The 26,280-nt window shown below is 47.1% G+C and overlaps 1 long non-coding RNA gene across 4 annotated transcripts in view; it reads left to right on the top strand.

The window, feature by feature from the left end:
- LOC133237445 (uncharacterized) overlaps positions 1–6,256 on the top strand; it is a 45,531-nt gene extending 39,275 nt beyond the window's left edge. For 2 of the 4 annotated variants that reach the window (XR_009733191.1, XR_009733189.1), the window contains 2 exons: positions 4,077–4,214; positions 5,560–6,255. This is a non-coding gene — a long non-coding RNA (uncharacterized LOC133237445). Of the gene's footprint in view, positions 1–4,076; positions 4,215–5,559 lie in introns of all 4 variants that reach the window. The other 2 variants (XR_009733192.1, XR_009733190.1) reach the window with 2 other exon arrangements.
- The last annotated feature ends 20,024 nt before the right edge of the window (positions 6,257–26,280 follow it).

The raw sequence follows: 26,280 nt of genomic DNA, 5'->3' as shown, positions 1-26,280 counted from the left end.
CATTATAGATGTTTTAAGTTTTCGTTCTGTCTTTGTGATGCTCGGAGTAAAGCACTTCATTACCTGTACTTCAGCTGTGTTTTTATAAAAAGGGAAGACTCCCACTTGGTCTGTGAGGACACTTCCTGGGATATATTTTGCCCTAGAATATATATTACTCATAGTTCAGTTAGCTAGCGTATCATCCACCTGACTACTTAAGCCCCAGACTTAGAAATGATCTGGGGTAAAACACATCTCCAATCCCTATATCTCTTCCATCCATCTCATATCTTGAATCCACGTCTTGCATCAAATCTTTCCTCCACAGAGGCCTGTTAAATCCAACCCAAGCTGCCATCATTTCCTGTTTAGACTCTCACAACTGTCTCCTAACTCATCTCTAAATTTTCTGCTCACTCCTGACCAGACCGTTCTCTCCACAGCAGCAAAGGTGATTATTTTAAAAGATAGTATAAAACCCAGTAAGCTGCCCTTTTCCTTAAGTCTCTCCAGCGAGTCCCATCCACGTGGCGTGGACTCTAATCTGGGCATGCAGGCTCCGGGTTGCCACCCCTCCGGGCTGAACCGACAGGAGCAGGAGCCCCGGCCCCGCTTCCAGGCCTGTGTTGGGCAGGCCTCCTGGTACGGTCCCCTCCCGTCCAGCATCCCAGGGACTCCTGGAGGGTCCTGACGGTGCAAGGGATCTCGCCAGACCCCCGCCAGCTCTCAGGCTAGGCTCCATCCTCTAGAGTAGCCTCCGTGTAAGATGAAGGTACCATATGACCCCCATATGCCTTCATTTTGCCTTCTCCGTTCACTCTGACCATCTGCTGAAAGCTTTCACCCCACAACAACCACATATAAGATTCTCTATGGTTCCATTTCTAATTGTGGCATTTTGCGTACAAAGATTTCCTTTTACTGAACATTTTAAAACTGGAGCGTTTTTGAAAAGAAATGCTTTTTTTCCTCTTCTAGATAATTGTGTCGAGTTATCTGTCATTAGTGGAAAAGGCAATGGCACCCCACTCCAGTACTCTTGCCTGGAAAATCCGTGGACGGAGGAGCCTGGTAGGCTGCAGTCCATGGGGTTGCTAAGAGTGGGACACGACTGAGCGACTTCACTTTCACTTTTTACTTTCATGCATTGGAGAAGGAAATGGCAACCCACTCCAATATTCTTGCCTGGAGAATCCCAGGGACAGAGGAGCCTAATGGGCTGTTGTCTGTGGGGTCGCAGAGTCGGACATGACTGAAGCGACTTAGCATCAGCATCAGCATCTGTCATTAGACAGTTTTAGAAGAGATTTTTTTTTTAATAAAACCATGATAACATTCTATTAAGAAATGGTATTTCTAGTGAGAAAATGTTATTTCCAGGTCAAATGAAACCAACAGAGACCTATGGAACACCTTTTCTGTGATTTGTTATATATTCCAGTATTCTTGCCTGGGAAATCCCGTGGACAGAGGAACCTGGCAGGCTACAGTCCATGGGGCAGCAGAGAGTCAGACATGACTGAGTGACTAAGCACACACACAGTCATTATAAAAATACAAAGAATATTTAAGAACTTTCCTGCTGATAAAAAGATTATAATTGAGTCTAAGAAACAAGATATAAATCCATGATGAGTAAAATAACAATATATCACAAGATTCTTTTTTAGACTCACTGCCAGATGAATTACTTTTACATTAATTGCTTTAGCAATTCCTGTGGAAGGACTCTAGGAGGAGGTAGGATTTGAACTACATTTTGGGAGGCAGAGTTCAAGGAGCCAGAAGTCAGAAGAGCACCCCCCGCAGGTGACCTGGCAGGTGGGCGTGGGCAGAGGTGAGGAAGATCCAGGTGCATTTATAGGGAAGAAAGTAAACAGCCTTAGGATCAGACAAGGGGCAGAAAAATGACTCACTTGCTAGCAGAAGGAACTGGAAGGAAGTGTGGAAATCTAGAGTGAGTACCTAAGCATGCAAAATAGTGACTTTCTGGGTGGGATCTGATGCTTAAAGAGGTGGGTAACCCGGAAGAAGAAGATGAGACCCCAAGGTCAGAAGGGGCCAATATGCAACTGGGGAAGCTTGCTTGCTTGCTCAGTTGTGTCAGACTCTTTGTGACCCCATGGACTGTAGACAGTCATGCTCCTCTGACCATGGGATTCTCTAGGCAAGAATACTGGAGTGAGTTGTCATTTCCTTCTCCAGGGGATCTTCCTGACCCAGGGATGGAACCTGCATCTCTCACATTGCAGGCAGATTCTTTATCACTGAGCCACCAGGGAAGCCTCTGTGGGTGACCAGTGGCAGATGCAAATGTTTATTCCCAATCTCTTCCCCCAGACGGTGTGTCTGTGATGACACCCACCTACCTATCACGTCTCCTCCTCAGGGTTTGTGACCCTGACATGAGACAGTACCTGTGAAAGACGCTTTAAAAACCAGAAGTTGGCACACGTAATTATTTATCATCTGGAAACTGAGACATCAATAATATTTAAACAGGAGGACTTTGTGTTTAAATCAGTGCTGGGTAAATACACTTGGATTCCTTTTGGAAAGGCAGAAAGGAGTTTGGAAGCCCTTCTGATATTCAGTAACTCATCACAGGAGGCAAACATCTTTTTCAGCCTGGCGTTGGATATTCACAGTGCTAAATGTGTCATTGCAAGAGTCAAAAATGTGGAAATGAAGTTATTGGGTGAAATAGTACCATTGGGGAAGCGTGAAAACAGTTTGAAAGGCTTCTGATTACATGTTTATGCGTCTTGGCATGTGTACAAATGAGATGTAGCATCAAACAGAACTGGCGGGCCTGTTCCAAGGCCACCCAAGAACACACTGCCTACAGGGAGGAGAACCCGAAATAATTCTCCCTAGTGGGGGGCGGGCGGGGGAAGCGATTTAAAAATACAGTCACCAAATGAGAAAGGTGAAGGGGGAAGGATAAATTAGGAGTTTGGGATTAACATATACACCCAACTATATTTAAAAACATAATCCACAAGAACCTAGGGTATAGCATAGGGAACTACACTCAATATTTTGTAATAATCTGTAAGTGAAAAGACTCTGAGAAAAGATACATATGTATGTATAATTGAATCACTTTGTGTAAACCAACTATACTTCAATAAAAGTATAATAAATAAAAATTATTTCTAGAAATCTAGAAAACTTTTTAAAGAGTCTAGAGATGAGTGGGCTTCTGCATTTATTCCTTTCTTTTCAGACCTTAGAAGCACAGAACAGAGGTGACTGAGTCCTCCGTCCGTGACTATTACTGCCCTAACTCGCTCTGTTCTTCCAATCGTCGCCTCTGACATTTCTACTGTGTTCCTTTCATCTTCTGTCTCTGTCTTGGAGATTTTAACTTCTCTGCCGGGGCTCCTGTTCTCTGCATTCGTGTCCCCTGTGCTGCTTGCTCACGATGGCACGCTTGTGACGGCGGCTGTCAAGTCTTTGTCAGACGACTGAAGCAGCTCCCTTGTGTCTCCCTTCATGCACTTTGAGATCTTCCTGCTTCTTGGTGCGGTGCATGGGTACCGACTGGAAGCTGGGTGTTTTGAGCGTCACGGAGTAAGAATCTGGGTGTTGCTGGCCTGTCCTAGCTGACGTCACTGCACTCGCTGGGTGGTGGAGGGGCCGCTGTCCTGTGACTGGGGGACCAGGGGACAGGCGGGTGCCCACTCGTCTGGGATGACTGGCAGGTAGGGACTGTGTGTGGTGTGGCTGGAGCAGAGGTTCCTGTCTGAAAGGACTCTGTCTTGGGGCTGCTCCTGTCCTGGCCCTTTCACGAGAGACAGGGCTTCGGCTGGGGTCTCCTGGTGGCATCTGTGGTTGCCTGTCTCTTTTTCCCTAAGCCTGAGAAGCACAGGGACCTCACCATGTGTCATTCCTTGCATCCAGAGGCCCTTGGGGAAGCCTCCCTTCTGAGCCTGCTTATGCTTGTTTTATGTATTATGGCCAAGGTTATTAGTTATGCTTAATGAGAAGAAGAGAGGAAAAGTATGTCTACTCCATCTTCCCAGAAGGAAAATCCTCCTCATTTTTTTTTAATTTCATTTTCACATTTCTATCCTTTCAATTGAATTAAGGTTCTAAGAGAATTATGGAAAAGGACCAAGAGCATCCAAATTGGGCCTCAGCCCAGTCGCGGCTTCAACCTGAGGGTAGAAATATAAACATCAAAGATGCCACTTCATTTGTTGCTGGGCTAATGCCCTGTAACCAAGGTAACTGTGTAATTTGTCATCTAAGCAGAGGTAGACAAGCTGAGACTTAAAAGGTGCTAAAAGTATTAAGATCACGTAATTTGAATATTTGTTTAAGAAAGAATATTATATATTCATGTACATTAAAGCAAAATATAAAAGGCTTGTTTATATTATCTGAATATTAAAAAACACTTAAGCAGAATTATTATTCTTATTCCATAGTCACTTAGTTTTAAAAATTGTTGGCTGTATCCTTGTTGATCCTATATCGCTCATACTTTCTAAAAATATATGCTTTTTATAATTTCATCTTATAATTTATGTCTGTATAAAATATCTGTTTCCTTTTTAAAGTTATATATGGTGGTTATAGGTTCTGACATTTCAACACTTTTAATTGACCATAAGGAAAATAATTGTGATAGGGTGCAGAAATACCATGTTTATTTAAAGTAGAACTTTTTTCAATTTTGTGTTTTTCATATTGAAATTGTAAATATTTTAGCTTGACTATTGTGTTGGCAGATATTTTGTCCCCATGAAAAGTACCCTTTTTTGGCACTGATTTGTTTGAAGCAAAGTGCATTCAATAACTTGTCTCTAATTATAATTTTTAGTGTTTTATTAAATCTAGATATTTCAAAATCATAGATCTTTTCAATTTTATTCCACCTAGTATAGAATCAGATCAGATCAGTCGCTCAGTCGTGTCCGACTCTTTGCGAACCCATGAATCGCAGCACACCAGGCCTCCCTGTCCATCACCAACTCCCGGAGTTCACCCAGACTCACGTCCATCGAGTCAGTGATGCCATCCAGCCATCTCATCCTCTGTTGTCCCCTTCTCCTCCTGCCCCCAATCCCTCCCAGCATCAGAGTCTTTTCCAATGAGTCAGCTCTTCGCATGAGGTGGCCAAAGTACTGGAGTTTCAGCTTTAGCATCATTCCTTCCAAAGAAATCCCAGGGCTGATCTCCTTCAGAATGGACTGGTTGGATCTCCTTGCAGTCCAAGGGACTTTCAAGAGTCTTCTCCAACACCACAGTTCAAAAGATCAATTCTTCATTGCTCAGCCTTCTTCACAGTCCAACTCTCACATCCATACATGACCACTGGAAAAACCATAGCCTTGACTAGACGGACCTTTGTTGGCAAAGTAATGTCTCTGCTTTTGAATATGCTATCTAGGTTGGTCGTAACTTTCCTTCCAAGGAGTAAGCGTCTTTTAATTTCATGGCTGCAGTCAATAGCCATATGTAAAATTTAATTTTTCCCATTAAAAATGAGAGTTCTAGCAAAAGATGCCTTCTAGACTGGCCTGTTCTGAGGCATCACTGCAGAATGTTGGGTTACATGTCGTGCAGTTGCAGCTGTCGCCGTTTAACCTGCGGAGTCTCCACAGGGCTGATGCACAGGTGTCCCGCTTGTGGGTCGTCCAGTTTCCAGGAGAAATCCTCTGGCATCTCCTCTCTGGAATCTGGACTAAAGGTTCCTGACTACAGCAGCATTCGCAGGACCCACTTCCCGAATGTTCAAGATCACCGCAGGGCCCTGCGCGGACTTACAGTCAAGTCTTCCGAAGCTCAAACAGCTCTGCAGCCTGGTTGATGATGAGCTGCAGACAGAAAGCGCCAGGGATGAGCCGCAGTGCTTCTTATTAAAGTCACTGTCGGCTCTGAACCGGTTCCTGTGTGTGTGTGTGTGTGTGTGTGAGAGAGAGTGTGAATTCTGACAACTGGGACACGTCTATGAATTGTGTACCCCACAACAATGTCAAATAAAACTTGAGTTCATGGGTTTTATTTTAGCAAGAACTTTGCTTTCACCCTGAGACTATACTGTACCGAGTTCTACGTTTGTGCTGTTGTCACTCAGTCCTGTAAACACTGGAGCGAGGAGCGATAAACCACACACTCGGGACCCTCCCCCCAAGCACGCGGGCCACTCGCCCTCCTGAGACCCAGCCCTGCGGGGCCTTCCGCCCCGCCCGCCGCCCTCTCTCCCACCGGCTGCTGTCCCCACGGCCGGACACGAACTCCAGCGCACGGTTCTGATCAACTTCAAAGTGACGCTGTAACTTCCCCGTACCGTCCGTGTCAGATAAAACCCTGACCTAGTTTTCCTGTATTAGGATGCGGGACTCTAGTTGTAGCATATGTTTGTTCTGTATTTCTCCTTTTGATCAGCATATTTATATTTGTTTGTGTTGTACTCAGAGTTACAGTGTTTACTTCCACTGTCTGATGTTTAGTTCATTTTGAGGCTCAAATATTCATGTTACACTAGAACTCTTCTATGTCTGCTGCTGCTGCTAAGTCGCTTCAGTCGTGTCCGACTCTGTGTGACCCCATAGGCGGCAGCCCCCCAGGCTCCCCCATCCCTGGGATTCTCCAGGCAAGAACACTGGAGTGGGTTGCATTTCCTTCTCCAATGCATGAAAGTGCAAAGTCAAAGTGAAGTCGCTCAGTCGTGTCCGACTTCACGACCCCACGGACTGCAGCCCACCAGGCTCCTCCGTCCATGGGATTTTCCAGGCAAGAGTGCTGGAGTAGGGTGCCACTGCATTCTCTAACTCTTCTATGTCAGATATATTTATTATTATGCTTTCTGCTGCATTTAGATTGGCTCAGAGGAGTTCAGTGGGTGAAAGATCAGGTGAAACGTGGGCACTCTGGGGCCTGGGTGCCATCAAGCCGGGGACCAGAGCTATCTGGGGTTGTCGGGGTGTCGCCCTCACTCTCTAAGGTGCCTCTGGTCCGTCCCAGCCCCGAAGCCCTGACTGTACTGCGGTCGTTCTGAGATGCTCCCTGATCCCGGGTGGCCCCAGGCTGGCATCTCACAGAAAGTGACGCTTCACTCAGAGGTGAGGTCAGACCAACCCTGCCTTCCCGGGAGGCTCCCTCAGGTCACCAGCCCTGGAGGACTCTGGACACTTGCTGCAGGGCCTTTAATGCCACGGAAGAAGCTGAGGACCATGACACCATCCTGTGGCAGGACCAGATGGGGGGACAGGGACACAGTGAGAAACAGATGGAGAGGGGGAGAGAGAGGGGGAGAGGGGGAGAGAGAAGCGGAGAGACAGAGAGAGGGGGAGAGACAGAGAGAGGGGGAGAGAGACAGAGAGAGGGGGAGAAACAGAGAGGGGGTAGAGAGAGACAGAGAGAGAGAGAGACAGATGGAGATGGGGATAGACGGGGGGAGAGAGACAGAGATGGGGGAGAGACAGAGAGATACAGATGGAGAGGGGGAGAGAGGCAAGGAGAGAGACAGAGAGCAGGGTAGAGACAGAGATACAGATGGAGAGGGGGCGAGAGAGGGGGAGAGAGATGGGGGGAGAGACAGAGAGAGGGGGAGAGAGACAGAGAGATACAGATGGAGAGGGGGAGAGAGGCAGGGAGAGAGACAGAGGGGGGTAGAGACAGAGATACAGATGGAGAGGGGGAGAGAAGCGGGGAGAGAGTCAGAGAGGGGGAGAGAGAGAGAGGGGAAGAGAGACAGAGAGAGGGGGAGAGAGACAGAGAGAGGGGAAGACAGACAGAGGGGGGAGAGACAGAGAGACAGAGAGAGGGGGAGAGAGACAGAGAGACGGGGAGAGAGAGAAGGGGAGAGAGACAGAGAGTCAGAGAGAGGGGGAGAGAGACAGAGAGACAGAGAGAGGGGGCAGAGAGACAGAGAGACGGGGCGGCGGAGGTGGGGGGAGAGACAGAGAGACAGAGAGAGGGGGAGAGAGACAGAGAGGGGGGAGAGAGACAGAGAGACGGGGAGAGAGACAGAGAGTCAGTGAGGGAGATACAGTTAGAGATTGTGAGAGACAGACAGAGCTGGAGAGAGAGAGTCGAGAGAGAGAGAAAGATCCAGAGAGAGAGAGACAGAGACGGAGTCAGAGACAAACGGAGCTCCTGTGGGAACACACGGGGTCCACAGAAGCTGGGACGGACCAGGCCCAGGGTAGTTCCTCAAGCAACATTGATTGAAGTGAATTTTACCAATTAAACAGAACTTTGTTTTTCTTAGAACATAGTTCCAGCTGTGTTCTGTCCGTCTCTACTCGAGTTGCTTTGTCAAACTCCTGCCCTGACTCTGATCGCTCCTGTCTTTTCCCGCCGGCTGACCCAGCTGGAGGAGCCGGCAGTGCGGACCGCAGACCTCGACCGCCCCGTCGGAACCCACAGTTAAAGGCGGATGCGCGGCCATGGTTCTCGGGTGCCGCTCCCAGCGCCCAGAGCCCGGGGCTTTGGTTCTAAGGTGGGGGGGTCTGACTGCTCGGCGTGTCACGGGGAGTCTCTGAGAGAGGGGAATCAGGTCAGGGCGGTGCCGGGAGCTGGGCCTCAACCCTGGAGGCGATGGATCTGGGGAGGGTGGTCCCCAGGACTCTCAGTCTTGGCGGTGGGGCCCCTGGGCTTTACCTTGGCTTTGGGGGGATTGTTCCCTGCGTCTGGACAACCATGAATTGACACTAGATTTCCAGCAGAATTACAGCTTTACATGCTGTCTGCATGTTCATGAGAACTCCATTGGGACATTAAGAAAAGATGAGTCAAGCAATTAATTACGCAACACAACTCAGAATTTCCTAAACTGATTTAAAATACTGATTTAAATTACTGTGTCTAAAAGAACTCGTCAAATACTCCCCTAATTTAACGATGATTCCATCTATTATGGTTCTAGTTATCTATATGTGTCTATATCTATTTGTACAGAGGTCTTCCCTGGTGGCTCAGTGATAAAGAATCTGCCTGCAGTGTAAGAGATGCAGGTTTGATCCCTGGGTCAGGAAGATCCCCTGGAGAAGGAAATGGAAGCTCATTCCAGTATTCCTGCCTGGAGAATTCCCATGGACAGAGGAGCCTGGAGGGCTGCAGACCATGGGATCTCAAGACTTGGACACAACTCAGCAGCTAAACCACCATGACCATTTGTACAGAAAGACATGCACATCAATATATATGCATATAAATGTGTATAGATCCGTGTAAATATCAATATCTCTGCATGTATGAAGAGAAACTTTTTTGGCAAATTAGTATACTGAATTTCCCAATCACTTGTGTGGAGATCACAGACTTCCTGTAACAGAAACCTGCAGGAGACAGAGAAGGAGAAATATGGTTGATATCCCTTATATTTGGAATCTAAAAAGAAATGATACAAATGAACTTTCTTACAGGACAGAAAGATACTCACAGGCTTAGAACCAAACTTTTGGTTGTGGCAGTGGGAAGGAGGGATGGTTGGGGAGTTTGGGATGGACACGTACACACTGCTAGATTTAAGATGGATGACCAATAAGGACCTACTGTACAGAACAGGGAGCTCTGCTCAGTGTTATGTGCAGCCTGGAAGGGAGTGGGGTTTGGAGGGGAACGGATAGATGTATATATATGTATGGCTGAGTCCCTTCTCTGTTCACCTGAAACTTACAACACTGTTAATCCACTTATCTCAATACAAAATAAAAAGTTGAAACAAAAGCAGCAACACGACTGAAGTGACTTAGCAGCAGCAGCAGCAGAGGAGGCTGGTCCATACCCAGGCTGGCTCTGCCCCCTGCTGCTCCTTCCTGGAACCATCCGAGGGCACACTGCTGCTGGAGGGAGCTGGGAGGAGGCTCCGTTTCACACTTCCCTGAGGGCTAGACCCGAGAGGTATTTCTTGGTGATTTATAGCAACACAATTTAGTGAGAACTGGAGAATGAGTGGGGATTTGAGGCTTTTGTTTTGCTTTTTAATAAGGAATATTGACTGTGGCTTGGCTTATATTTGATTCTTTCCCTCTTTAGTAAGAGAAGCTGTATAGGAACTGGCTGCAAGAGGCAAATGACACCATTGTTGGAAACATGGACTCCCACGCGCTCCTGCCTGGTCCCCCCACCCCTGGAACTTGGAGAAGGCACACGATCCCTCCGGGCCTTGCTGTCCTGCCTGGAAACTGGAGACAAGAATGACTAACCTTGCGGGGTTTCTGTGAGGATTAAATGCATGTAACCAGCCTGGACATGAAGAATAAACCTTAAAAAAATTTTTTTTTTAGAAAAGTATAAATTTGTCAGTCTGTTGTCAGTCCAAGTCGTCACCTTGTGGTCAGGAGAGGTGGTCTGGCGGGGGGGATCCCACCAGTCCTGCCCCAGGGCTGTGGACCCACTCGGGTGTGGCTGTGTGAGTGTGCATGGGTGTGGGTGCAGCCGAGCCCCGGGGACAGGGGGGATGTGTGAGCTCCTTCCAGCCAGGTGGCCTGGGCAGAGTGACATACACGGCTCTTCCTCACAGAAAGCCATCCATCCGTGTGGTCTAGAAAATGCAGATAGATGAATCATGACGTAATGATGACCAAGGTGAAGCTGGTAGAGGCTTTGGGCTCTGTCTGCAGATGCCACCCACCTGTCCTTTCCCCCCGGAATTCCTCCAGCATGAGCAGCAACCCCCAGGCTCCTCACGCGCAGAAGGGATGAAGTCCATCAGCAAGTGGTACCCTGTGAGGGGTGTGACACCTGCTCACAAAGGGAGGCGCTGATTGGTTGCTTAAAACAAAGATTAACCCACCTCCTTGTCCAGCTTCCTCCTGCCTGAGCATCACCCCGGTCCACGTGGAGAGTGGTACGTGTGTTATCAGAACATGACTGTGACCAGTTTGCTAGGAATAGCTCGTGATTTTCTTCCTCTGAAAAAATAACAGGACTCTCCACAGAGGACCCAAGTCCAGATTGATTTACGCCTAAACTGTCTCAGCACAAGGGGATGAGGAAGAGAACCTCAAGGAAGGGCTTTAAGTGATTGCCATGATCCATGGAAGGTCGGGACCCCAGAACCGGGGAAGAGAACAGGGTGGGAAAGTGCCCAAGCTATGGAGACAGGTCCTGGCCAGTTACGGTCTGGCCACGTGGCCTTTGACCATTCCGTGGCCTCTTTGAGATACTTCATCAGTAAATTGGAGATAACAATATTTACTTCCAGCCAACAGAGCACCAGGAGGACACCATGGAGCCAGTAAACTGATGCTTGTAAGGATTACTTTTTTATATATTACATTTATATAATATATGTGTTACATCCAATAAAATTTATATACTATATATAATAAGATTTCACCAATGTAAAATCACATAAAGAAGGGTAATAAAGAAGTGAATTCAGCCATGGAACTATTAATAATAATCTCTTTCCAGTATTTTTACAAAGTATATTTTCAATGTTTTCTAGTATAAATGAAAATCGGGAACCCAGAACTTTAGAACCAAAAATCTACTTGATGAGCAAGCCATTCCTAGTCCTCAGGATCAGATGAGTTCCCTCTACTAAATCTTGAGCTTTCTTCCGTTGTGGTGCAGACATGACAGCAGCCGTCAGCCAGGGTGTCCTCAGACTGGCCTGTGTGTGTAAACGTAAGTGAGGCCAGCACAGGCGGCGGGGAAGCGGCCCCGGCTGTCAGGGGTCACCTCCCGGCAGCGCTGCAATGACCAGGGTCTGGGGGCTACCGTTTCCTTCCACTCCTGAGGCTCACTCTGCTTTGGGGGTGTGACAGTACTGTAGTTGGCAGACCCTGTTCTCGTTTATTTTAATTTACATAGTCCACTTTATCGCGGTTTGGAGGAGTTGGCATTTATCAAAGCACCAATTCAAAACGGTTTTGTTTTTAAGCATTCATCTTGTGAGCGCTGCCAAGGTCACTAACAGGGAGCGGTTGTCTAAACAGAGCCACGGGTGGGGACAGTTCACGTCCCCAGTTCCCTTTCCATCAGCCTCTGAGCCATCCCGGGCTTGGGGCACTTCACAGACATGAAAACCCTACAGAAGCACACCGCCGAGCCTCCCTTCATCCCCAGCAACTTTTTTGACTTGCAGGAAGCACTGGCCCCTCAGACAGAGCAGCAGTGGCCGCCGGGCTTCTAATGGGTGGACACATCCGGAGTTTGGGGTGCGCATCCCTCCACAATGGTCCACTCAGACCCGCGTTACCCTTTCTCCTGCAGGGCTGGGGATGGCACTCAGAACAGGGTGGTGTGACTCAGATTATTCTCCTAATTGTAGGCTCTGCTGTGCATTCCTGCAAATCTATCATTTCAGAAAATGTACTATCTAGATCTCTCAAAGAGCCAGTGCCACGGAGCTCGGCTCAGAGGTGGAGGAGAGAGTAATCTTCTTGGTGGGGCATCTCCTTTTCCTATTTCTCTCTGTGCATTCACACTGAGGACTGCGTGGAACAGAGAATTTTCATATTTCATTAGGAGGATCAAAGTGGAATAAACCCAGGACAGAGGCTGGGAGGAGGTGATATTATAACGTGTCTTATTCTCTAGTCTTCTGCCTGTTGACCATGCATGGAGAGTAGGTATTTTCATTTTGAAATAACTGCAGATTTTTGCTCCTTCATCTGCAAGATTTTTCCTTCCCTCTCCTCTCACTGATACTAAGTCATAGGACTGGTTTCTGAAGGAGCATAATATATAGTCTTGTAAGGCGGCTATCGGAGAAGGCAATGGCACCCCACTCCAGTACTCTTGCCTGGAAAATGCCATGGACGGAGGAGCCTGGTAGGCTGCAGTCCGTGGGGTCGTGAAGAGTCGGACACGACTGAGCGACTTCACTTTGACTTTTCACTTTCATGCATTGGAGAAGGAAATGGCAACCCACTCCAGTGTTCTTGCCTGGAGAATCCCAGGGATGGCGGAGCCTGGTGGGCTGCCGTCTATGGGGTTGCATAGAGTCGGACACGACTGAAGTGACTTAGCAGCAGCAGCAGCAAAGCAGCTATAATGTCAGGTAAGAGAAGCCCCTCTAGGCTGGCAGAAGAAGTGAGCTGCCTCCTTCTGGCTGATCAGAGGCCGTGAGAGGTCACACGGTGGGTCAGAGCCAGCTCCCTGACTCTAGCGTGGCGTCTGGGGAGGCTGCCTGAAGCTTTGTCATCACTCTCAACCTGGTCACAAGGCCAAATGCCTCTCTCATTCTCTCTTCTTTTTCATACAGTTGCTATTTTTTAAAATTTTATTTTAAATTCAGCTTTATTAAGGAATGCTTGACATAAACCATGGCAGAGTCAGACACGACTGAGCGACTTCCCTTTAACTTTTCACTTTCATGCATTGGAGAAGGAAATGGCAACCCACTCCAGGGTTCTTTCCTGGAGAATCCCAAGGACAGGGGAGCCTGGTGGGCTTCCGTCTATGGGGTTGCACAGAGTGGGACACGACTGAAGTGACTTAGCAGCAGCAGCAGCAGGATAATTGAAACCTGTTAGGAGAGCAGACCACTCAATCCTAAAAGAAATCAACCCTGAATACTCATTAGAAAGACTGATGCTGAAGCTCCAGTTCTTTGGTCACCTGATGCAAAGAGCCAACTCACTGGAAAAGACCCTCATGCTGGGAAAGATTGAAGGCAGGAGGAGAAGGGGACGACAGAGGATGAGATGGTTGGATGGCATCACCGACTCAATTGACATGAATTTGAGCAAAGTCTGGGAGAAAATGGTGAAGGACAAGGAAGCCTAGTGTGCTGCTGTCCTTGGGGTAGCAATGAGTCAGACATGACTAAGCGACTGAACAACAACAAAGCCCACCCACAGATGCTTCTGAGAATTTGGAGCTCAGGTTAACAATCCTGTGAGTAGTAGGAAAGACAGGGATTGCTATTGTTCCCACCAATCGTGATGATGGTCGTATGAAGTTACGTAAATCCGTCCCCTGATGGTAGATGAGACACATTCTAGGTATGCCCAAGTTCACATTCACGACTATTTCTGCATGAGATCTGACCTATGTTTGTGTTTTACTGTGAGGCAGTTGCGTTTATCGAGAAGGTTTTCTGTGCTGCTGATGTAAATCCTATTACACATCCATAAATATTGATGAGTGTCAACATGAATGTCCTCTGACACCCACAGAGCTTACATCAAAGCAAAAATGCATTGTTCCTGAAGCCTTTGGGCATTTAGATGTATCATCGTAAACTACAAGAATTACAAATTTTTATTATTAAATTGACATAAATATACAACATGTGATTCTTGACTGCATCTCCTGGCTGGCTTTGTCTTCATGTCTAAAAGGATATTCTGATGCTTGGCCACTGTATCTGGTACCCACAGCTGCAAACATCACATAATAGACATTAATGTTATGAGCATCCTTAGACACTCAGTAGCTTCATCAGCCATCACCCCATGGGGCTCAGAACTGGGCTGGACTCTGACATTTGCTCCAGCTCAAGCATCTGGGGGTCAGATTGAGGGTCCCCGGGGCCCCAGAGGCCAGCACAGCATCCTCTCTTCCAGATGAAGATGAAGGTCAGAGAGGAGAGTCCACGGCTCGTGCTTCTCCAGGCTTGGGGTCTTGTCTTTCCCAGAAATTTACCAGAGCAGATCACTGGTCAAGCTCAAAGCTAAGAAATGGGGAAGCACATTGCTTTTCTTCAGTGGGAGGAATTGCAAGGTTAGGGAGTGGGGACGCTGGCGGGCATGGAACATTGGAGCAGCAAACTCTTCAGCTGCAGTTACTCACCTACATGCATCCTGTCCACCAGGAGCAGAAAGCCAGTCCTTCCACGGAGAGCTGGTGTCCGCACGGTGGTGGGCAGCACCCTGCTCTACACGGGGACTGCTTCACCTGGGTCACTTGGCATTCGCTGACACCTGTCACCCTCTCTCTTGTTCATCCTCTTGTGTCTCTCCCTATATTTCTCTGAAATAGCTATAAGCCAAAGTTATTCCTGGATTCATTTTGAGACACCTGTTATGATCAAAACAAATTAACTGGTTCTCTCTGAGAAGCCTGAGAAAGTTCACCTGCGCATCATGATTTCATGACAACAGTAAGGGTCTGTCCTAACATGCATGGTTCAAAACTGAATCTGAGAGGCTTCATTTTAAAGGCAAGTTCATTGTTACATTCATTGTTTCCAGCTTTTTAGTAAGCACAAATTTTTACTCATGGGCTCAATCATCGAATAATGATGAAAACCATTTAATGTTTGGATTTAACTAAGACCTAATGATAGAATCATATATTACATGTTCTGGTTTTCATTGAGATTATGAACTAAAGAGCCTCTTGATGAAGGTAAAGAGGAGCATGAAAAAGCTGGCTTAAAACTCAACCTTCAAAAGACTAAGATCATGGTATGCGGTCCCATGATGATGAAATGCCATCATTTCATGGCAAATAGATGGGGAGACAATGGAAACAGTGTCAGACTTTATTTTCTTGGGCTCCAAAATCACAGCAGATGGTGACTTTAGCCATGGAATTAAAAGACTTTTCTCCCTGGAAAAAAAGCTATGACCAACCTAGACAGCATATTAAAAAGCAGAGACATTACTTTGCCAACAAAGGTCCATCTAGTTAAAGCTATGGTTTTTCCAGTAGTCATGTGTGGATGTGAGAGTTCGACCATATAGAAGGCTAAGCACCGAAGAATTGATGCTTTGGAACTGTGGTGTTGGAGAAGGCTCTTGAGAGTCCGTTGGACTGCAAGGAGATCCAACCAGTCCATCCTAAATGAAATCAGTCCTTAATATTCATTGGAAGGACTGATGCTGAAGCTCCAATACTTTGGCCACCTAATGCGAAGAACTGATTCATTGGAAAAGGCCCTGATGCTGGGAAACATTGAAGGCGGGAGGAGAAGGGGATGACAGAGAACATATGGATGGATGGCATCACCGACTCCATGGACATGAGTCTGAGCAAGCTCTGGGAGCTGGTGATGGACAGGGAGGCCTGGCATGCTGCGGTCCATGGGGTCACAAAGAGTCGGACACGACTGAGTGCCTGAACAACAACAAGAGGCAAAGCGTGTGAGGCCTAAGTCCCCTGGAGCCTCCCGGAACTTCGCCAGAGTGCTCCTGCCATGTAGACAATGCTGGGCTTGTGCTTGCGCCCCGCCTGTCCTCCGCCTGCAGTCAGCCTCCGAGCCCGGCTCAGAGTGGCCTGGGCGGGTCTCTGGGTCGTTGACGGGTGAGGAGGTGAGTGCGCAGGAATCCTCGGTGAGTGTCTCCGGTGCTGTCAGTGCTGAGACCGAGCCACAGGTCATATGGCAGGGAGGGGTGCTCTTTCCGTCGGCGTCTCCTCCGCGTTGCAGAAGGCCTTGCTCCACCTGCAGCCCGGCCCCACGTTCCGTTTCCGCTGATCGCCATCACTGCTCAGCCCCGAGTCTTCTGCACCGCGCCTCCCATGTCTGTGTTCTGTCTCTGCTCTTTCTCCATAAACACACTGCTCTGAAAATCAGACCAATAAGATTTTGATTGGGCTTTCCAAGCCTAGCTCAGACCCAGGTTGCCGTTAACTGCCCCGGAGAATGGGAGCCGAGTTTCCCCTCACTGACCACTCCCACGGGGTCAGGAAGGTGGGGCTTAATTCCACGTGTGTCCGTCTCTCTGCGAGGCTTCGAGCCTGGAAGGGTAGGAAACCAGACGTGGTCCTTCGCTGTCAGGGGAACCGCATACGTGGCGCGGTGCTGTCACGCCACGTCTACTCCTGTTCACGGCTTTTCAGCTTGCGTCAGCATCACTGTCCGCCTGCTTTCTCAGCTCCCAGGGAGCAGCTCCCCCGGCCCGTCAGCCCCAGGGCCTCCTGCCCTTCTGCCCTTACTGTGTCCTACTCTTTCCGACCAGTCCCTGCTGAGGGGATGGAGGGCTTGGGACCCCTCTTCTGTCTCTTTTCTTGACCAGGTCTTTCAGTCACTTGATTTTAAGTATCACCTGTGCATTAATTGACTCTGAAATTCTCTATCCGGAAAGGTCGCCATTCCCGAGTTCTGGGCTAACATATGCAATGGCCCTAATGCTTGGACATCAAGTAAAGTCCTCGGTCTCAACGTGGCCAACACAACTATCGATGTCCTCAGCTCCCCTGTCCACACGTCCCCTTTCCTGTCCAGTGAGGGGCAGCGCTGTGCATGCTCTTGCTCTGACCATAAACAACTTCTGATCTCTGCTTATCTTACCTCCCATTCAGTCTGTAGGTAATTTCTTTTAGCTCTGACTTTACCATATATCCTGGTTTCCACTGATCTTTATCACCTTGACTGCAAATGAAGCCACCCCCAGCTTGCTCCTTACTCCTCTAGAGCAGCTTTGTGATGCTTCTCCCTGCCTCCCTGGGGTCCTTCTGGAGCCCCCTTCTTCAGCAGGGTGGCGGCAGAGAAGGCTATGTAGCACACGCAGGGATGGGGCCATATGGCACCAACTGTGAGCACTCCGCTTCGCAGAAGTGACTCTTTCTATGCGATGCCTTGAGTGTGTCCTCTGCTTTCCCACGCCTGTCCCCGTTGCTTTTACAATCACTCTTCTCTCGCTTTACAAAAGAAAGCCACAGCTCCACCCTCCCCAAATCTCATCGCCAAACTTTATCCCACCATGAAAGCCCTCAAAAAACCAAACAAAGGAACAATTGTAAAAAGAATTTTTCCTGGGAGAGTTTCAAGAAAGCAAAGTCAAAACTAGCTGCAGTGAGAAATCCCAAGAAAACCTTATTTGGCCCATGTTATAAACTTACAGCAAGGTTTCTATTGTACCCACAAGTATACAGATTGATAGGTATGGCAAACTATCTGTCAATGTATCTATGGAGCCATCTATTCATCATAGAGCAAACTATTACCCAGAAGCAAGCATGCAGCAATGCATGTTCATCTGGGCTAAGAAAACAAAGGGAGGTTTCGTCTTGCGAAATCAACAAAGACCTTCCAAGTGAGAGAAAGAGAAGGCTGCTCATTCAGAACTCAAGTAACTATCTTGGTTATGAAAATGAGAAAAGATGCAGAGTGAGGCCCAATATCTCCCTCAGGCCAGGTAGCTGTAACTTATAAACTTGAGACCTGCACAAAAGTCCGCGTGTGCACTCTAAGTCAGCCGTGTCCAACTCTGAGACCCTATGGACTGAAACCTGCCAGGCTCCTCTGTCCGTGGGATTCTCCAGGCAACAATACTGGAATGGGTTGCCATGCCCTCCTTCAAGGGGTCTTCCTGACCCAGGGATCTTCCTGACCCAGGGATCGAACCTGAGTCTCCCGCATTGGCAGGTGGATTCTTTACTGTCTGAGTTACGAGGAAAGCCCCATGCTTGCCATCTTTTAAAACTCAAAGTAAGTAGCAGGGAAAGTGCCTGGACATAGCTGGCTGCTAACAGGCAGGGAGCATTCCAGCCCCTACCCCCCACAAATTACTGCTAAATATCAGCTATAGACAGAAATCTACTTCAACTATGGCATAAAGATTGGAACAATCAAAACCTCACACCCTTGAAAAGCATCTTGCAGGTGCTGAAAAGACAGAATTAAAAGTTGTCTCCCACATAAATCACAGTAGTTGTTCTTAAAGATTAAGTAAATGTGCTTTTTTAGTGACAAAGAGTGTAGCATGTGCATTAAATAAATAGTGAAGGAAAGGGTTTAGCACATTTCTCCTGAAAGTAAATGAAAAGTCATCCCCTTCATGTTTATTTGGGTGTTTTCATGACAAAGGAAGATGACCATACAGTATCGTGTTCTAAAGAAAATTGTAATGGCCTCTTGTTTAAGTAAGAATAATGTGCCCCACGAATATCAATCCATTTCACCGGACACAATAATTGGGCGTTTGGAGACACATTCTTTAAACTTTATCTCCTGTCCCTACTCCCCATCCATACAAAGTTTCAGAAGAAATACTTGAACAGAAAGTCAAGACTCCATTAAAACCCAAAGAAAAGAGAAAGAGTAACCCTATTTCAGCATTCCCTAAACTCTGAGACAATGCTATTACCTGGAAGACAACATGATAAACCCAATATGCTTTTCAATTACCACCTTTAAATAGCTGCATTATAAATAACCTCCTCCAATCAGTGCCACGAGAAGTGACTTAAATGGTATTTATAACCACTTAGATTAGTCCATCTTTAAGAGAAGAGACAAGGAACAAGCATATAATACTTTCTTATAAACATTTTTATTTTTTAAGTGTTTATTTGTATGTTATTTGAAGGGTTTCCTTTGCTGTTTTTTTTTCTAATATTCTTATTGTTTAAGGTAATATAATGTAAAAGCATAAATAGCCTAGGAAAATCCCTTAACTTTTAAAGACTTGATTTGTATAATAGATCCATATTTGCTGTGTCAGCTATCATAAATTTAATCATAAATATCATGATATTCTTCAATACTTTATTAATTAAAAAGTGCCCATTACTTTTGCCTGTGTAATTTGCATCACAATGGAAAAAAAATGAGCAGAGCAGAGGCCTGTCAACTGAATGATTAAAGTGACAAATGTTTTATTTGCTGAAATAAAATAAACATGAAGGAAAAGAACTTGTTTATAAAAGAAATCTTGTGGGATAAGATGGGTCATTTGGAGCACATCTTTTTCCTATAAACAGCACATCTCTGCCCTAGGGCATCACCTGCCCCCCTGACTTACAGGCTGTGAAGTCTTGGGGACACTTTGAGGATGTCCCATTAACTGCCCATCTATAGATTCATTTTATTACAGACACAGACAAGGTAGTGTCTGCATCTGTGTGGACTGAAGCCTCGGTGTGGACATACAGTCGGCACGCAAAGCACTCAGAACAACAGAAGGGAAGAAAGTGTAAGGACTAAGCCTCGGGGTCACCTGTGAGGGTGAGAGACGCGGCTCCATCACCACTGAGGCATCTTCTTTGTTTATAGACTTTGGGCTCTGGACAAGGAGCTGCTCTGCTCGGTCAGGGCCTCCTGCCCCTGACACAGAGCACAGAGCTGACCCCTTCCCACATGCCCAGAGCTGGTGGACAAGACCACGTCACTCAGCTCTGGACTAGGAAAGTCTGGCTGCGAGGCTGCTGGAACCTCCCCACACCTCTGTGCATTCTCTGTTTCTTGACCTAGTGGATGCAAAGGACCGCGGGAGGACTTGAGGTGACCCAGTGGAGGTGGGGTCACTAAGTGAAAGACCCTGGAGTGTCTGGGTGGAGGAGAATGGCCCCTCTTCCTCCTCTTCCCACCAATGGTGCTGGATGGATATGAACTAGAAATCAGAATTGCGTTGTGTTTAGCCATTAAGAACCAGGAAATTATTTTAACAGCACAGAGCCTGTCTGGCCTGACACGCATGCTATCTAATTGTTCTCCAGGTATTTTCATTATTATGCTGACGTCCTATCAACGGGTGTTGCAATGAATGATTGCCTGACACACACTCTCGCCAAGGCTGCATACTATTGAACTTCTACAGATGTGCCATCCTTGTCAAACCAGGGCTGTCGCTGAGGCGTACTGTGAATCTGGTTAGGGCTGATTTCCAGCATCCTTCCTTGTGCTTACTGCCCATTAGACAGTCCTCTGTGAATTGTCTGCTTGCATGTTCCAGGGGTGATGCTGGGATGCTGGTAAGCTGGAGATGGAGACACAGGTTCCCTGGACTCTGGTTCTGTTATGTCCCCTCCGTGGACCGGCCACTGCGGAGGCTAAGGCAGGTTTAAGGACCAGAGAAGCAGCCCTTTGAGCAGAAGGGAGGGGACCACTAGAGCATCTTCCAGTTGTCAGGATCCTGCTGAGGCCCCACTGGAGTGGCCGTGGCCAGTGGCAGCTTTGCCAGGCAGAGAATCACAGTGAAAAGAGAAGCCAGCCAGACACACGGATCCCATGGGTCCTGTGGTTCGGCCGAGGAAGGCAGGATGCTCAGGAACATCTGTCTTTGCTTCCCTCCCACCCTACCTGATGGGTGTTCCTGCTGGATGGCTCATCTCTCCTCACTGATCAGAATATAATTTAATCTGTGAAAATTATTGACACCGAACTGTCTAAAATCCTGAAATATATTCCTACAGGCTATGAACAGAAAGAAAGTGGAGACATCGCCCAGATTAATAATATGCTTTGCACCTGTCATTGGAAAAATTATCATAGTCAGACTTTCAAGCACTGTCCAAGTGCTCCTGGAAACTCACATATAAAAGAAATGCTTCCATTAACTTTTGCTCCAAAACCAGCCAGTGTAACGCTCTTCATGGGTGTGTTCTTTACAAGGAATATTCATTTTCAATTATCTTCTCTAACAAGTTGAGAGGCTTTTGCTGTGACTTAATGTGTGTATTTATTTTAGGTTATTCAGATGTGTTTAATATCCACCTAACAGCTTGGGGAGAATGTGCTCTATTCTGACAAATACCATGTCACACTGAAGGTCTGGTCCTCACCCCCTGAAGTGCAGGGGCAAGGTTTGAAGAGGAATCAGTCCACAGCGTCTGTTGTCCATGGCGTCTCTCCCCTCCTGGATGGAGGCGAGGGTCCGGGCACTGCGGTTGTTCAGGACACAGGTCCCTAAACGGAAGTTATCCAGATCCTGACATATGCTCTTGCCACCGCCCCACCCTCCTGGAGGAACCAGGAGCCAATGTGTTCTCTTTTTTCACCCCACTCCATCTAATCTACCAACAATTTCTAGGACCTTCACCCTCAGATGCATCAAAGCCACCCAGGTACTTCCATCTCCTGCTCCTTCCATCCTTGTTCAGACCCTGCTCCCCAGGTCCAAACCACAGTGACCCAGTGATCTCCGACCTTGTTCGTGCAGTCTCGCCTCCACTCAGCAACCAGAACTTTTTTTATAGAAAAACTCTCCCTTTGTCCACTGGGGCATTGCCGGAGATTTCAGCACTTTTCATCCCTCTTAGAACAAACTGCAAACAATTCCACATTTCAGAGTCCCCGCGATGTGGCCCCTCCTCCTAGCTGACGTCATTGTGGACCGCCTCCCGCTTCTCACGGACTCAGCGGCCCAGCTCCTGCTGTTCCGAAAGGACTCAGCTCCTGCCTGGTCCAGGCGGTGATGCTGGTCTCCCCAGGGCTCTGTGCCTCCTTCCTGCTTCAACATCAAGGCTTTCATGCCATCTTTTTTTTTTGGTCAGAGGGAGGGTGCTAACCACACAATGTAAAATAGCTTCCCACTGCCGGTCACACTGTTCTCCTTCTCCACAGCACCTAAGGGCGCTCCCATGTTAACTTACGCTACTATTTACTGTTGATTTGTTTACTGTCATTCTGCATTCCCCTAAGGGGTTCCTAAGCTCTCCATAGGGAAGGGCCTCACCAGTCTGAAGCTTCTGTCTCAGTGGCTTGCAGTGTATTAAACTCCTGGCACCATTTCATAAGTGCGCAGCACGTAAATGAACAATCAACCCCGTCGGCCTGGGGGGTTGCTTTCTTTGAGAGAGTTCAGACATTCTCAGGAATATATTATAATTGGGCTGAGAAACATTATATCCAACCAGTACAGTGAATAAGAATGAGATACGCTTATTTACTTTGTGTTTATCTCATATGGGCGAGAGCTGCAATCATTCAAAATAGGTCCGTAGCTTGCAGCCAGTGGTGGAGAGATCCTTTCTGTCATTGGCAGGATTCTTGAGGAGAAAAATCCGTCTCAAGTCACCTGTGTTTTAATTGTCTTGGTGGCAGTGTTTTCTCCACTTCCCTTGTGCCTGTGCTAAGTCCCTCCAGTGGTGTCCCACTCTTTGTGACCCCGTGGACTGTAGCCCACTGAGCTCTCTGTCCATGGGATTCTCCAGGCAAGAACACGGCTGTTGTCTGCCATCCATGCCCTTCTCTGGGGATCTTCTGGGCCCAGGGTTGAACCCGCATCTCCTGCGTTGGCAGGTGGTGCTTTACCACTAGGGCCACCTGGGAAGCCCATTCTCCAGCTTCTGCCTCTCGTAAATGTGCCATGTGCCCACATGGGATCATCTAAGTGTGGGTGATAAAGTAAAACGTGATTTTTAGATCAGAGTAGGGAGATGGCCAAGGTTTCCCGAACTTCTCCGGAGAGGCTTCGTGCCTTCTTAAAAAGGTGTATGTTACACGGTTATGAAAACAGAGAGTTTTCTTGAGATTTCACCTGCAGAGTGTGACAGCAAGGGAATCAGACAGGAGGATATTCAGAGAAAGAAAATCACACGACTGTTTCCATGGGAACTGACAGAGGTGTGTTTTGCATTCCTCTGGAGAATAGCAACTGTAAGTAAACTGTCAGTCTCCCAAGTTTACCTGAAGGTCATTGCTATAAGCCCCCAGCAAACAGCCCAGGAGAGTCTGGCTCTCCACACTGGCCTTGTCAATGGTGATCAATACCCATTGTGAGCGGCCTGACGCGCCAGATGGGTGAGAGCATCACTCGATAAGCTTTCAGAGGGAGACACAATCCAAATCGGAGGGTGGAATTTCAAACCGATTAATAATTAAATATCCACTGGACTTTGTGTCCAAAGAATTGACGAACATGTAAAAGAATAAGCCCTTCCTGAGTGTACTACAGTCACCGATGTCAAGAGTTTAATATACTTCCTAGGTTGGCTTTTATTCATTTAAAAATTATTAATTAGAAAAAGAACAGAATAAAATTCTGCACCATAGTGGTGGAACATCCATGGATATTAAACACCTGTGTATCTTATTGAGAGAATTGTATGTGCTCATCTGGCATTTTAATTAGGTCCTTTATATGTAGCTATAATAAATTTTTCTCAAAAATTTTTATTTCTTTTACAATTCACTATGCACGCACACACACCTCTATATATCTCGTAATATATATATTATACACACACACACACACACACACACACACACCCCTATATACCTTGGAATACACTATGATAGACACTAACCATATTGCAGTGAAAAAACAGAGTTCATGCACTCATGGGGTAAACTTCAGTGATTGTATTTAATTAGTTGTTTTTCTTACAGCTGTCTCCTTTTTTATTTCAAAGAACTCCATTTGTTTCTTTTCCATCCCAAATACCACCTCTTGTAATTGTTCTCTAATTTCCCATAGAAAAGATGATTATTAGCTCTCTGAATATGGTGGACAGTACACTTTTGGCAGGTAAATAGTTACAATGCAACAATAAACACTGAGCCACGTATAAGAACATTTATCTGTATTATTTCTATTATTATTCTGTGTCTTCTCTCCCACAAACTTGCAAGGAAAATCAGTGAATCGAAATGCTATCATCTTTACAATGAGAAAGAACTATCTCATACTCTTTCTCAGAAGGTGGTTGTGAGTTTCAACAAGATGCTCTGTGGTGGTGCCTTGGGAGCTACAGTGGTGCTCACACGCATCCTTGTAACACACACAGTTATACTCGCTCACCCTCCGTAACACCCAGCATGGGTGGAACCCAGAGCCTGGGATCGATGACACCAGCACAGCTCCTGTGAACGTTGTGGGGCTTCTCCTTTGAACCGACATTTCGCAGAACCCCCAGGGCAGCTGCGCAAGGTCTTACTTGAGGGTCTATTTCTTGGCTTATATTTGCCTTTTCTCCTCACCTTCATCTATGTTGACTCTGAGCTCCTGCTGCAGTTAAATATGCGGCAGGTTGCAAAACAGAAAGAGCAAGGTTTTTGGTATTTGTTCTCCAAAAACGTCCATCATGAAGAAGGAGATTAAAAAGCATTATTAAATTCCCTGGTCAAGAGTTTGAAGGAGACGAGGGTTTCACTGAGACTGAATGAACGATGTGATGTTTACTCCCAGACAGCTCTTAGTGGCATCTGAGTGAAAAAAATTTGACTTACAAAAATAAATATTCATTGCATACCTCTCAGCAATAAACATGAACAAATTGTGGACGAATCTCCAGGGAATTACACTAAGTGAAGAAAGCCAATCACAGAAGTTAACACTCTATATGATTCTGTTCACATAGTATCTTGAAAGGACCGCATTATAGATATGGGAACACATGTGTGGTTTCAGAGGTTCCAGAATGGGGATCGGGGAGGAAAGTCGGAATGGCTACAGAAGGGCACCCTTGTAGGCACAATAATGTTCTAGATTTTGCCTGAACTAGCGTCAATCTTCCGTTGTGATGTTGACCACAGCTTTGCAAGGCTTCACCGGTGTGGGGGAGGGGTGGTGTCTCCCCATAGTATTCCTTGTAACTGCATGTGAATCTGCAGTCATCTAGAAATAAAAAAGTTTTTGAAGTATTTCTTGCACAATTTGCATCCATACCCTTGATATGGCTTTCCACTAACTCGTTATGCAGATGTAATAAAAATAGCAAAACTAATACTAACGGCTTACCGAGGCAGCTAATATCCTCTCCTCACTTTTTCTTCTCCATTCCTATTGTAGGCAGCGTTCTAGAATGCTCCCCCAAATTTCCATCGCCATGTGCAGTGTACACATCCTGCCTGCAGTTGCTGGGGTTGGTACCGTGCTTAGATGTCATCCCCAAGTTCAAGTTATATTGAAAGGCACGGTTGGCTGTAAAACAAGGAGAGGACCTGGGTGGGCCTGACCTTGTGGCAAGAGCCTCTTAGGAGAAGTTTTCTCCGGCTGATTGCAGAAGGGGAAGCCAGAGATGCAAAGTGTGGGAGGGACCCGTGTGCCAGGCTTGAAGACGGAGGGAGGAATTGGGTGGTAAGGGGTGGGGGAACCCCTTCTCCCTGACAGTCAGTCAGGGAATGGGGACATTGGTCTTAAAGCCATAAAGAATGAATTCTTGCAACATGTGGCCCAGGTGGACTCTTCTCTCAACCTTGCAATGCACTGCTCAGAGAACCCAGCTGGATGTACGTCCCACCGAACTGTGAGCTCTTCAGTGCTGTGGTTGCAAACTGCTTTGTGGGTGATTTGTTGTTCAGTCACGTCTGACTCTTTGCAACTACATGGCCTCTGGCCCACCAGGCTCCTCTGTCCATGGGATTTCCCAGGCAAGAATACTGGAGTGGGTTGCCATTTCCTCCTTCGGGCACTCTTCCGGATCTGGGGATCGAACCCATGTCTTCTCCATTGTGGGTACTTTCTTTACTGTTGAGCCACTGGGGAAAGTCTTAGTGGGTGATAATTTTTTGCAAAACAGAAGAAAACCGATGCAATCCTACTGCACATGGCAACAGCTGGAAACCACCAGGAGCAAGGCGTGTGATGGTGCCCCGAGATTCTCTGACTGTCGGGGACCCTGATCTCCTTGAACAAAGCTCTGCAGCAGAGCAGAAAGGGTTCTCAGTTTGGGGGATTTAATTCTTCACAGATGTGGTTCATAACCTCACAGCGGCAGAGACCAGAGGGTGGGAAGCAGAGACTCTTCTGGGTTCAGAAGTATTTCCCTTGA

This window comes from Bos javanicus, chromosome 24, assembly GCF_032452875.1.
Source record: "Bos javanicus breed banteng chromosome 24, ARS-OSU_banteng_1.0, whole genome shotgun sequence".
NCBI lineage: Eukaryota > Metazoa > Chordata > Mammalia > Artiodactyla > Bovidae > Bos > Bos javanicus.
The sequence above is the reverse complement of the archived record's forward strand: the minus strand, read 5'-3'. Positions and strand labels throughout refer to the sequence as shown.